This window comes from Eublepharis macularius, chromosome 14, assembly GCF_028583425.1.
Source record: "Eublepharis macularius isolate TG4126 chromosome 14, MPM_Emac_v1.0, whole genome shotgun sequence".
Lineage (NCBI taxonomy): Eukaryota > Metazoa > Chordata > Lepidosauria > Squamata > Eublepharidae > Eublepharis > Eublepharis macularius.
In genome coordinates, this window is record NC_072803.1 from 47,868,427 (window position 1) to 47,881,685 (window position 13,259).

Consider the following 13,259-nt stretch of genomic DNA (forward strand, 5'->3'; position numbering starts at 1 on the left):
GCAATATTTAATACAAGTTTTTTCCAGGCAGGCCACATAGGAGGCCTTAGGTCCAGAACCAAAGACTGGATCAGAACCAGCACATATCCTTTTGTAGAGGACAGTCTCTGGAGTTCAGGGGTGTGTGATTTGGGGTGATCCAAAGATTATTTGGGGTGCAGAGGGGCTTATATTTTTGCCACTTCCCTATTCAAAGCAATGTATAATACAAGGTTCTTGCAGGCAGGCCACATTCGAGGCCTTCGGTCCAGAACCAGAGACTGGATCAGCACCAGCACATGTCCTCTTGTAGGGGACAGTCTCTGGAGTTCAGGGGTGTGTGATCTGGAGTAATCCAAAGATTATTTGGGGGATGCTGGGGGCTTATATTTTCACCACTTCCTTATTCAAAGCCATGTCTAATACAGGGTGCTTGTAGACAGGCCACATTCGAGGCCTCAGGTCCAGAACCAGAGACTGGATCAGCACCAGCACATGTCCTCTTGTAGGGGACAGTCTCTGGAGTTCAGGGGTGTGTGATTTGGAGTGATCCAAAGATTGTTTTGGGTTTCAGAGGGCTTATTTTTTCACCCCTTCCTTATTCAAAGCCGTGTCTAATTCAGGGTGCTTGGAGGCAGGCCACATTCGAAGCCTTAGGTCCAGAACCAGAGACTGGATCAGAACCAGCACATGTCTTCTTGTAGGGGATACTCTCTGGAGTTCAGGTCTGTGAGATTTGGGGTGATCCAAAGATTATTTGGGGATGCAGAGGGCTTTTATGTTTCTCACTTCCTTATTGACAGCAACGTCTAATATAAGGTTCAGGGAGAAAGGTGAAATAGTAACCCTCAGCTCCAGAAGTAGAGATTGGATCAGAACCAGCACATGTTTTCTTGCAGAGGGCAGTCTCTGGAGTTCGGGTCTGTGTGAGATGGGGTGATCCAAAGATTGTTTTGATGCATAGAGGGCTTTCATTTTCCCCAGTTTCTTATTTACAGCAATGTCTGATAGAACGTTCTGGGAGGCAGGCCAAATAGGAGGCCTCAGCTCTAGAAGCAGAGACTGGATCAGCACCAGCACATGTCGTCTTGTAGGGGACAGTCTCTCAAGTTCAGGGGTCTGTGATTTGGGGTGATCCAAAGATTATTTGGGGTTGCAGGGGGCTTATATTTTCACCACTTCCTTATTCAATGCCATATCTAATACTGGGTGCTTGGAGACAGGCCACATTTGAGGCCTTAGGTCCAGAACCAGAGACTGGATCAGCACCAGCACATGTCCTGTTGTGAGGAACAGTCTCTGGAACCCAGGTCTGTTTGATTTCTGGTGATCTAAAGATTATTTGGGGGTGCCGAGGGCTGTTATATTTCTGAGTTCCTTATTCACAGCAATATAAACTACAAGGTTCTGAGAGAAAGGTGAAATAGTAGGCCTCAACTCTGGAACTAGAGACTGGATCAGAACCAGCACATGTCATCTTGTAGGGGACAGTCTCTTGAGTTCAGGGGTGTGTGATTTGTGGTGATCCAAAGATTATTCTGGGGTGAAGGGGGCTTATATTTTCGCCACTTCCTTATTCAAAGCCATGTCAAATACAAGGTTCTTGGAGGCAGGCCACATTCGAGGTCTTAGGTCCAGAACTAGAGACTGGATCAGCACCTGCACATGTCCTCTTGTAGGGGACAGTCTCTGGAGTTCAGGACTGAGTGATTTGGGGTGATCCAAAGATTATTTGGGGTTGCAGGGGGCTTATAGTTCCCCACTTCCTTATTCACAGCAATGCCTAATACAAGTTTTTTCCTGGCAGGCCACATAGGAGGCCTTAGGTCCAGATCCAGAGACTGGATCAGCACCAGCACATGTCCTCTTGTAGGGGACAATCTCTGGAGTTCAGATCTGTGTGATTTGGTGTGATCCAAATTTTTTGCTGCAGCTGCTGCCCCTTTCTTCTTATTGAATTGTTCCGGGGGCATCCTATTTTGAAGCTGTTTACTCAAGATCTGGGTTTTGTAGGATGACCCAGTATAGATCCACTTAGAGTGCTGAGTCTTCTGAATATGGAGGTGTATAATATGTGCCCCTGCAAACTTCATTTTGGAGTTTAGAGCTTTTCAGTTTTCCCACAATATTTTTCTTTGGCTTTGCGAATAACGAATAAGGAACTGCAAATAAGGAACTGGGAACTGGGAACCAACTTCAGCTTCCTATTTTAATTGCTTATATCCTGCCTAGAAGCGCAGAAAAGCAAGATGTAAACTTTTAAGCAAACCTTCGTTCCAAAATATCAGCACTATTCAATAAAATACTTTTTAAAAAACTGAGGCAAAGATACCAAAGAGGGAAAGTGAATCAAAAACTTGAGGGCTGGCCAAGCGAGAGGAAGAAATTCAACAAGTAGATTTCATCACGTCAAGTACGGGGGAACTCCGATTGAGTTTCCGGCTGCTGGGCAGCTGTCAAAGGCAGCAGCATCAAAAGGCTCACAGCCGCAAACCTCCAGAGAAAGAGAGCAAGCGTGTGAAAGCAGAGGTACGTCTTGACTGACAGGCGGAGCCAACAGGCTGGGGTGGAGCCCCCATTTGATAAAGGCTCGTTTTAGAGCAAATAATTTTTCTTTTCCTGTTAGTATTTTATGCCCGCCCGACTCACGATGTGATTTTTTCCCCTTCTTTCAAGAGCGCATGCTTAGCGCGCGGCTGGTCCAGAGCCCCGACAGCGCCGAAAGTGAGCGTTCCCTCCTCCTTCTTTCCCTTCACCAACGAATGAACAATGCCCCGTCCCTCTTTCCCATTTTGATTGGCCCTTTCTTTCTCCTCTCACAGGCAACGGGTGTGGTTTGGGACCTTTTTAAAAATCTGTCTTTTTAGGTTGCCATTGGCCGCGCGCCTGCTTTCCGTCTTCCCTTTCTCCCCGCCTTCTTTATCTTCCGGCTCACCTCCCTTTTATTAAGGAGTGGGCGGGGAAATCCCGTGTCAGGGGGTGCCGCCATCTTGGGCAGAGTGTGTATGAGGCAGAAGGAAGAGGAGGGGCAGGAGTGAGGAAAGAAGGAGCAGGGAAAGGGGGTGAAAAAAAGGAGGAGGCCACCGCGCTGCCGTCGTCGTGGTGCGCGCGCAGCTGTAGTGGAGTCGCCGCCGCCGCCTTTGCTAGCCGAGGCTTGAGCCTGAGGAAGGCCCCGGAAGGAGACGGGGAGACGTCGCGCCGCCGCCACCACCAGAGCCAAGCTGCCCAGTCACCAGCCTCCCGAGCCCAGGTAAACCTGAGGGGCTGCGGCCGCTCCTCCCCGCCCTAGTAGGCCTCGGCTCCCCCTCCCCCGCTCTCCTCACGGGGTTGCTTGGCAACGCCCCTGCGGGGGGGGTCGAATGTGTTGGGGGCGGGAGAGAGCGCCGCTGCTTGTGGCCGAGAGGTCTTTAAAGGGCTGGCCTGGCTGCCTGGGTTGAGATCTCTGAAGGCGGGTAGGCCTCTGCTCCTCCTGCAGCCTCAACCGGTTTGGCTGTCGTTGGGCCTCCGCCTCTGTTTCCCCCAGAAGTGTTACCAAGGAAATACAGCAGGATTTCGGTCCAGTGGCACCTTAGAGGCCAACAAGATTTTCAGGAGATGAGCTTTTGAGAGTCAAAGCTCTCTTCTTCAGATACCAAGGCAGTAGCTCTGCTAATGCCAACTTCTATGGAAAGAGCCTTCTCCTGGGGCTGTTGAGTTTGGGAGGTGGGCGGGTAGGTCGAAGGGTTCCTAATAGTTACCTGATTTTGCCTTTGTTGAGATGCAAGGCCTGCTGATATGTCAGCAGGTGGCCATGGGTGAGCCACTCAGCCCCAGCTGTATTGTGGAGGTGATAACTTTGTTCACCGTTCTGACTGGGGCACTAATCTGTCCGGAAATGTGGTATATAACCACAGTTGCTATCATCATCCACGTTATTGAAATTGACTGTAGTGACTCACACTGTGTAACCTCTGTTGCGTCTCAGTGAGAAAGGCGGACTATAAATGATGCAAATAAAAAATGTCTCCATTCTCTTTTCAGTCTTCACACATTTTATTTATTTACATTATAGTCTGTCTTTCTCATTGAGACTCAAGGACGATTATACGGTGTGTACAGTCAGTATCAAAGACATTTCAGTAAAACATGCATACATCCTCACTATGCAGGTGGTCCATTTTATCCCAGTAGATTGTATTGGCGGTGCAAGGTACACATAAGATGTATGAACCTGCCTTGTTCACACTGCTGTATCTCACCTAGGGAAAAGAAGGCAGCATGAAGTGATCTCTTCAGATCCTGGAAGCTAAACAGAATCAGTACTTGGATGGGCAGCAACCAAGGAAAACTACAGAAAAAGACAATGGCATACCACCTCTGCTTCTCACTTGCCTTGAAAGCCCCTTGCTAAGGTTGCCTTAAGTCGATTGTGACTTAACAGCACATATACTCACATCTGGACTGAGCTCAGTAGAAGAGTAAGATTCAAGTCCAGTTGCACCTTAGAGACCAACTATATGCAGCTGGACTCAAATTCTGCTCTTCTGCTGTAGATCAACATGTCTCCTGACACTATCTTTAGCTCAGTATTGTCTGCTCTGATTGGCAGTGGTTCCTCAGGGCCTCCATTAGACAAAGACCTTTTTCAGCTATTGGAAATCCTTTCAACTTGAACTGCCAGGGATTGAACCTGGAATTTTACCACTAAGGTGGTAAGGATGCACACATCAAGTGTTATACTTTAGTTTGTGTCTCCTGTATTGTGTGCCCAAACATGGCAAATTACTCTGAGATACTTAGGGATCCAGCAGAATCCTATTGACTTAAAGCTGGAGATGGTGTGTCCTGCAATTCCAAGTCTGTGTGTGTGTGTGTGTGTGTGTGTGATTTGAATGTAACACACACACTGGAGCGCACCCCCAAGTAAGCGAGGAAATAGCATACGTGCTTTCTTTGCCTGGGACTTGGGAGAACTGCTTCCAGTTGGAGGAGACAAAACTGAGTTAGATGCATTAATGTTCTGATGATACAAGGGGGTTGCATATGACTTAGTCTCTGTTCAGCTGGTCCTGCTGTTTACCTAGAAGTAAGCTTCACTGTATTCATTGGCAAGTTTTCCTGGTGTTTATAGATGTACAGTGTGAGCCTAACCATATTCTTGTTACCCTTGTTTTTCTTCATCATCATATGCTGTTAGTGTTCATGTTGTAAGTTCCTTAGGGCAGGAGTCTGGTGCCTTATCTCTTGAACTTTGTAAACGATCATGTATGTCAGTAGTGCTGTAAATTATAGATATTTATTTGGAAGTTAAATGGAGTTCCTCTGAGTATGTATTTCTAGAATATTAACCTTTATCCCACAAATTGCATGTGCAGCATAAGTGCAATTGCAGTGTTGTAGTTAGTATACACTTAACGTAGGCATATCTTTTTTCCCCTTGTGTGTGACCCAGGTTGGAAATCTGGTGCATGCCTGTCTCCTTTGCCTTTAGATTTTAGACATATATTTATAGTTGTACTGGTCTGATGCAGTGCATGTGCACACTTGTAAATCTTGTGTGCTATTTTTTTCCTATTTGGGAATAATATGAAGAATAAAGGAGAAAATGAGTATGTCACCAATATGCAGCAAATATAGAAACATATCTTTGTACCACTTTCTTTTTAGGGAGCCACTGTGTAGGGAAATGTCATGTGTAAGATGACCTTCCTTGTAATCTGTGCATGTGGCAATTGTACACTGAGTACATTTTATACAGCCTGTCTGTATAACAGAATTTCTAAATTGCCTATACATGCAGAGGTAATTTATTTGGATTTTAAAGTCAAAATTGTAATACTGTGTGCTGTAGTAATTGGTTTATTTTGTGATGTGTATGTTGTAGCTCAAATCATAGAGCTATAATGGAACCACTCTGTGGTAAGATGCTGTGTATTGATGTGTTTCCTTCTTAATATGTAGGATGAGCCACATCCATTTTTCTGTATCTAAGCAGTAGTTTCCTAAACAGAGATAGCATGTGTGAGATTATCCACTCCTTTTCTTGTGAGCATTCAGTTGTGTATGTAAGTTAGCATGCATATTTCAGTTCAAGTTAACATTTCAGGAAGCTCTCACTAATAAGGCCAGTAAAGAACTCTTAATAGAGAGAAGTAAATTTGTCTTTACGGCATTAAAGTTTATGATTAGAATGCTGAAAAAATCCTTTTTTCCATCAAGAAAGATAGCTGTTAAACAGTTCCATGGTGAATGTATGAACAGCTGCCTTATACTGAACCAAAGCATTGGTCCCTCTACCTCAGAACTATGGCTTCTGACTGGTAGTGACTCTTCAGTGTCTCCTGTAGGGAAAAGTCTTTTTGAACACCTATTAGCGGAACTCCTTTAATAGGAGATGCCAGAGATTCTGAGACCTTCTTCATACACTCTACTGAGGCATGTTTCTTTCCCTTGAATGGGGGTAGTGGTGGCAGAAAACTTTCATTTTCTTGTTGTCAAGTTATTTCTGTTCACTCTCTGCCTGCTTGTAGCTTTTTCATTCCACTACAATATTGTTTATCTATTTCAAACATTGAATAAGCAGTTAAAGGTAAGAACTAATAGAGCTGGCCAAAATATGTGAGTCAGATGCCTGCAAAAATAATTTTTGCCTGGTGCTTAAAAAATACAGAGGGTAGATGAATATAGGCAGAGTGGATGTTCCAGAGACTGCACAGCTAGAGACAAGGCCATGAGTCTTTTGGCTACCTGTCTTCCTTTTGAATAGAAAGCCACATTGGAGCAAGGACAGTGACTTTACAGACATGGTGGGTTGATATGAGAGAAAGCAGTTCTTAAGGTATTCTGTTCCCAGGTCCTTTTCTGTTTTTTTAAAGGTAAGGACAACCAAGTTTCTCATAGAAAACTAAGGCTGCCATAGAAGTCTGATGAATTAATTGAGACTAAACTGTCAGGGTTGCCATAAGTCAGCTATGACTTCAGGGCACTCTCCACCACTCTTGAGTAAGCCTGTATAGGTTTTTATTGCACAATATCTTTTCATTGGAGCTCAGTCAGTCTCTGAAATAAGCAGAAAGTGTAATCTGGGAGTTGCTGTTTTTAATGGTGTATTTTATTTTTGGCTATTGCCTTTGCTTAACCGAGTTCTTTACCATTTAGATAGTTTGAGTTATTCTATTAACAGATTTTGTTTTTAATTTCTTATATGAGTATTTTTACTAAGTGTGAAATCTTTAAAAAATCTGTGCAACAAGTTGTGTGTAGTTTTCACAGAACTATAAAATATCCTTCCTTTGGGAGACTGTCTTTAGTCGGAGCATGTTTGGAAAACCGTGTAAAATCTTTCTGTTGGGTGTCCCAATTAGATAACAAATCTAATAGGGCTAAACTGTACATATGCTTCAATTCCAGATAGTTTCCTGTACTGAGCTGACTCCATAATCTGTATTAGCTTTCAGACTTCCTAGAAAGGACAGTAGTATTGGTTGCCATAGAAATAACTGTGTGGAACCTAGGTCTTGCTGAGAACTTGCCTTATTGGGGCAGAATTCTTAAGCACACTTGGGAGCAAATGTCATTGAACTTGATGGGAGCATGCATAGAACTGGGCTATAAAATGTTGGAGGGTGATTGTGGAAGGATTGAGAATTACTTTAAGCCACAAAGGATTATTGAGCTTTCTTTCATGGATCAATTTTTGATGACATCTACTATGCATCTTGGTGTAGGATGGATAAAACAAACACCTTGCCTAATTAACATTGAGATGACAAACCTGCATGCACCACTTCAGACTTTGTGTGTGTGTGTGTGTGTGTGTGTGTGTGAGAGAGAGAGAGACAGACAGACAGATAGACAGGCATGTTGGAATGTTTCTGCATGTGCACAAATTCTCTGCATGAGAAAACTAGAATGTTAGGGAAAGGGTTCTACTGTAGCTTTCTCCCTGACATGCTAGTTTCTATTTGTAGGAATAATTTCTTCACGGGAGAGCATTCAGTCAGGGAACCTGTCATCTGAAGCAGTGTCATGCTGACATAAGCTCATGGCTATAGGCAGAAATTTGGCAAACATAAAAGCAAACCAGGCAGAATACAATACATATTAGAGTAGTTTTAGGTGCGAGAGTGCCTGGTTTATTTTTTCTTTTGCTAAATTAACACCTTAAACAGAATGCAACTATATACTCTGGAAGTATTAGGACTTGTTAACGTTATGGCTACTTTCAAACATTGTGATTAAACAGTGGCTTGTGCAACAAACTCTGGTTGATTTACTAGATATACATAACAAATCCTGGTTTGTATCTAAGCCCCAGTTATTTTCTTCTCTCCTGCCTTCCAGCAGGAGGGAACACCTTATTCTGTGTTTTCTGTAGGCAAATGACTGCAATGGGCAATATTACTGCACAAACTGTGGCTTGTGAATCCAGAGACATAACAGACCACAGTTGGTAAAACTGTGGCTGACAAAACTACTAAAAATACTAGTTTGAAAGCCCAAGTTTGTGCAAATCAACAAACATATATTTGCTGGACCATCTTCATTGAGATCTTACAATTGGATGAGGTGTGATCATACCTTGGCTTACTGTGGTGTACGTCACTCTCTGGAACATAGTTAAGAGTGTACATTCTGCACATACAACATGATACACAGATTTTGTGCTCAGAGATTCTAAAATACCTTAATTTGGCAGAGGTTGATTTTCATACATATTGAGCTTGAACAACATGTATTCTTTAGCAACATTTTTCTTTAGCAACTACCCCTTGTGTTGGATTGAGTATGGGATGAATATGTCCCCCTGCCTTGCCCAGAATAATGTATTATATCAAATCCAAAAAATCCCTGGATTGGAGAAAGCTCTGTTTGTTATATTGATTTAAGGTTTGTCCTGGTTTTCAGCCAAAGATTGTTCCCAGGGTGGTTTGCTGTACTAGTTAAAATAACTTCATCATCATAACTAGAAGCATTGAAACACCATAATATAATTAAAACATGTTACATCTGCAAAACTCCCAACTTCACAGTCATGACGAAATGCCAGGATAGAAAATACATCTGTTGTGGAATTTTGGGATACCTTTGTACTTCTTCCAGCTGTGATTTAAAGGAATGGCACTATTGGCGGATATAATCTAATAGTCATTTATGTGGTGGAGGAAAGTGCCATCAAGTAATAAGTGACCGATGGCAACTCCTACTGGGGTTTTCAAGGCAATAGACTAACCAAGGTGTTTTGCCATTGCCTGCCTCTGCATAGCAGCCCTGGTCTTCTTGGAGGTCTCCCATCCAGTCACTAACCAAGGCTGATGAGAGCTGGCTTGCTTGGGCTATCTGGTTTAGGGCAATAGTCAAGTATACTGCTCTAAATATGTGTAAAAGGAGATGCAGTGCTACATTTTATACAAATAACTTTTTGTTCTTTGGAACCTGCAGTATACTGAGTTGGACCACTTGTCCATTTAGCTGACTGTTGTCTGCTCTTTCTGCCGCGTGCGTGTGTGTGTGTGTGTGTGTGAGAGAGAGAGAGAGAGAGAGAGAGAGTCTTTCCCAATAGCTTGTATTTGACATATTCTGCATATAAAGCAGGCGCTGTTCCCGAATGGTACCCTTGATGAAGGTACTGTCTATAGGCAAAACTGCCCTATCTGAGTTGTTACCAGAAGTATTAAGATAGTAGCATTGTAACTGTTCATAAGTTACAATGAACACATGGACAATCATGTGTATACTGTACACTTGATTTTTCTGTATAGGTGTATTGAATGATTTTCATGTTGAGTGGTTTCATTTGTAAAGTGTAATATATGAATAGTTTAACTGTGGGAGCACAGCAACCAGATATTTTCTGCTTTTGATATATAACCACCTTTCATCTTGTGTATCTGTAATTAAAAAATATTGATTTAACAAGTTACTGGAGGTGAAGTTCTTTGGGGGGGGGAGGATAATTGAGTGTAGGAGGGGCTTGTTTTTGATTAAGGATGGCCAGCATCTAAGACTGCTTAGGCATTCTCTTACTGCTGGAAGGCAGTCATATGTGTGATGGGATTAAGAGGCTAAGGTTTCTGTGTTTAATACTTAAAAATGGAATTCAGAGGAATAAAACTAGAAAATTTGTGTATGGGATAGGAGATATATTTGAAGATGTTTGTGATCAAGCAGTTACCTACTCTCAAGGTTGGCATTTTACTTTTGAGTGGCTATTGCAAAGGATTATCAAGACAGAGTAGGTTAAAATATTCTTATTAAGTCCTGACCTCAGAAAGCGTCATTCATAAATACAGCCTGTGTAGCATGTTGGTTTCCTTTGTAGTAGGGCATGCATACTTTTCAGTACAGATTTGATGACCTCAAATCAAGTGATGGAACAGTGTGTGTCATGCCTCATAACTGCTTTGGGGAGGGAGAAGTATGTCTGCGTAGAATACTTCGTGGAAAACCAAGCAACTTGGAGTTTAATGTAAACAGGCTTCAGCTTAAATTATAGCTTCAAGAAACTTGGTAGTCACAGTCCAGCCTTCCATCTTAGAATATCTAAACTATCTCTACAGACATCTGCTTCATACTTGAAAATGAAGTTAATTTCACAGCCACATCGGGCAACTTATTTCATTGCTGAAATATGCTGATAGTTAGGGGTATGGGAAAAACTTCCTAAATATTAACAGTAGCTCTCTGTAGTGTAAGCTTGTGGGTTTCCTAGTACTGGTAAGTAGGACCTGTTTCTGAATACTGGATCATTAAAAAAAACACGCTACTCTTCCTCATTTATTTCCCCCACCCCAAGCAATTTATGCATCTAGCTGTTCATAACACTGTGTTTTTCCTTGTTGGTTTTTCTGTTGCTGATGCATTTCCTGGCTTGAGAGCAGCTTATATTAACCCTTCCTCTAAAAGAGGAATAGTATCTGCAGTACAACTCAGCTTCATTTCATTATTGTAATATCAAGTGAACATGCTGCCCCTTGGCAGCCATGCCTTGGCTGTACTTGGCAAGTGAAAAATCAAGCTTGGCTTCTTAGTGCTCATTAATCACTAGGGTGTGCAATTGCATGAACACTTCCTCTTTGTTTGGAAAGGACGTAATGCATAGACCCCCTTTCCCTGTAATCTCTGCTGCACCTTAAGCTGTAGAACTGGCTGTCCAGTGCAACATTCCCCCTAAACAGCTTCTCCTTTTATATTAAAAGCTAGGGGATACCACGATAAGCAAGGCTTTTTTAAAAAAAATAATTTTCCCACTGTGGGGGTTATTTATTTCAAATATCCAAGATTGTTTCCTCAGAAAACTAACTTTTTTCCTAACTATCTGGTATTTATTAAGGTTCTATTTTAATTGTATTTTATTTTAATAACTATTTTATGCTTGTATGATAAATTTCTATTTTTACTGTTCTTAACTCTGTATTGTGACGACCTTTGGCCATATACAATTAAACCTACTACTACTATTTAAAATATTTATAGCCAACTTTCCACAATGTCTGAGGTAGCTTACAATATAAACATTAAAACATGTACATTAATGCACATCAAGTTAAATCTGCAACTTCTGTAATTTATCACCACCAGATGCCAGTCAAAGACATCAATTAGTTACTTTCACCAAGGGCATATTGAAATAATTCCACTTTGCTCCTTTTGTAGAATGCTTCTGGCACCATATCGGGCAGTATGTTCTGAAGAGGGGACATGGTCACTGAAAATGTGTGCCTATGGGATGTGGATTAGCATACCTCCTGAATAGAGGGCGCTGTCAAAAATGAGGCACCTGGTGGACCTTAGTTGGCACAAAGGATCATACGGAGAAAGGTGGTCTGTTGTATTTGTGGGTCCTAGGTCATGACGGATTTTAAAGATAACAACCAACACCTTGAATTGTTGCCTGAAAACAAATAGGTAGCCAGTGAAACTGCTGAAGCACAGGTGTAATGCAATCATACTGGCTTAAACTAGTCAGTAGTCTAGTGGCAAAATTCTGTACCAACTGAAATTTTTAAACAGTTTTTCAAGGGCAGCCCTACATAAAACACATTACAATAGTCTAGCCTCCAGTTTGCAGTGGCATGGATCAATGTGGCAAGGTCAGTGCAGTCAAGACAGAAGGCCAGTTAGATCACTCAATATAGATAATAGAAAGCGCTCTTAGCCGCATCCCCAACTTGCTTTTCTTTCTAAGAGCAATATTGGACCTGATAGTACTTTCAGGGCTTTTTAGAGTCAAAGAAGTGGACCATCATGGTATCAATTTGAATTAGTGGCAACCCCATGCAATTAGCTTTTCCTCCCAGTATCTCCCCTTCTTTCCTGCATTCAGTTTCAGGGGTAAGGAGAGGGAGTGGTGAGAACAAAGCGAATGGAAATTGCAACTTCATATGCCAACACCCTTTCCACCCTTTCCCCTAGTGTGTAGAAGCAGCATGTTGGTGACACTTTTTCTGCCATAAGGATGCAAGGTTGTGTTGAGCACAACTCCACTGTGGCCGTCCAAGTTTCACCCATTTCAGGGATGCAACATTGCCTGCCTATGAATGCCTTGTGCCCCCTCAGACCTGGTGGAGGTCTTGTTAACCAGGACAGTCCAGTGCCTACTGCAGTCTTCAGTAAATGTTATAGTTCAAGCTTATAGTATTAATGCTCTGCAGAAGTTTTGAAGAGTTGGGTTACAATTCAGTTTTGGGTTTGCTGTTTCAAAGAGTTGAAAGCCCTACTGGCTAGGTATACTCTCTTAAATATGCCTCTAAAAGAGAAATATATGCATAGCTCAGATTTGAGTATCCTGTCATCCTTGCAGACTTTGGTCATGATAACTCTTGCTGAGTATGATGGTGAACAAAGCTTGACTGGTGCAGCTACTGACAAAGTGAATTAGCACATACTGAAGGTATGAAGAGCTTGACTACAGAGGCCACAAACCTAGAAGATTGTAATAGCATAAGAGCTATATTGGGGGGCGGGGTGTTTGCCCTGACCTGGATAGCCTAGGTGAGCCTGATCTCGTCAGATCTCAGAAACTAAGCAGGGTCGGCCTTGGTTAGTAATTGGATGGGAGACCTCCAACAAAGACCAGGGTTGCAGAGGCAGGCAATGGCAAACCATCTCTTGCCATGAAAATCCCACCAGGGGTCACCATAAGTCAATTCTGACTTGAGGGCTCTTACCACCACCATATTGGGGGTGCTGCAAGAACTAGCAAAATACATGTAGAATCTCAAAGGGATTATAAGAAATCCTTTTCAGAAATTTAGTTGGTGTAATTCAAAATCCTATTTCAAGTTTGAAGATAGGCATTA

The 13,259-nt window shown here is 42.5% G+C and overlaps 1 protein-coding gene across 1 annotated transcript in view; it reads left to right on the forward strand.

Annotated features, from left to right (window-relative positions):
* The first annotated feature begins 2,964 nt into the window (after positions 1 to 2,964).
* Positions 2,965 to 13,259, forward strand: part of RAB14 (RAB14, member RAS oncogene family) — a 34,699-nt gene continuing 24,404 nt past the window's right edge. The window contains exon 1 of the mRNA XM_054998203.1: positions 2,965 to 3,229. The gene's annotated coding sequence lies outside the window, so the exon portion shown is untranslated. The remainder of the gene's footprint in view (positions 3,230 to 13,259) is intronic.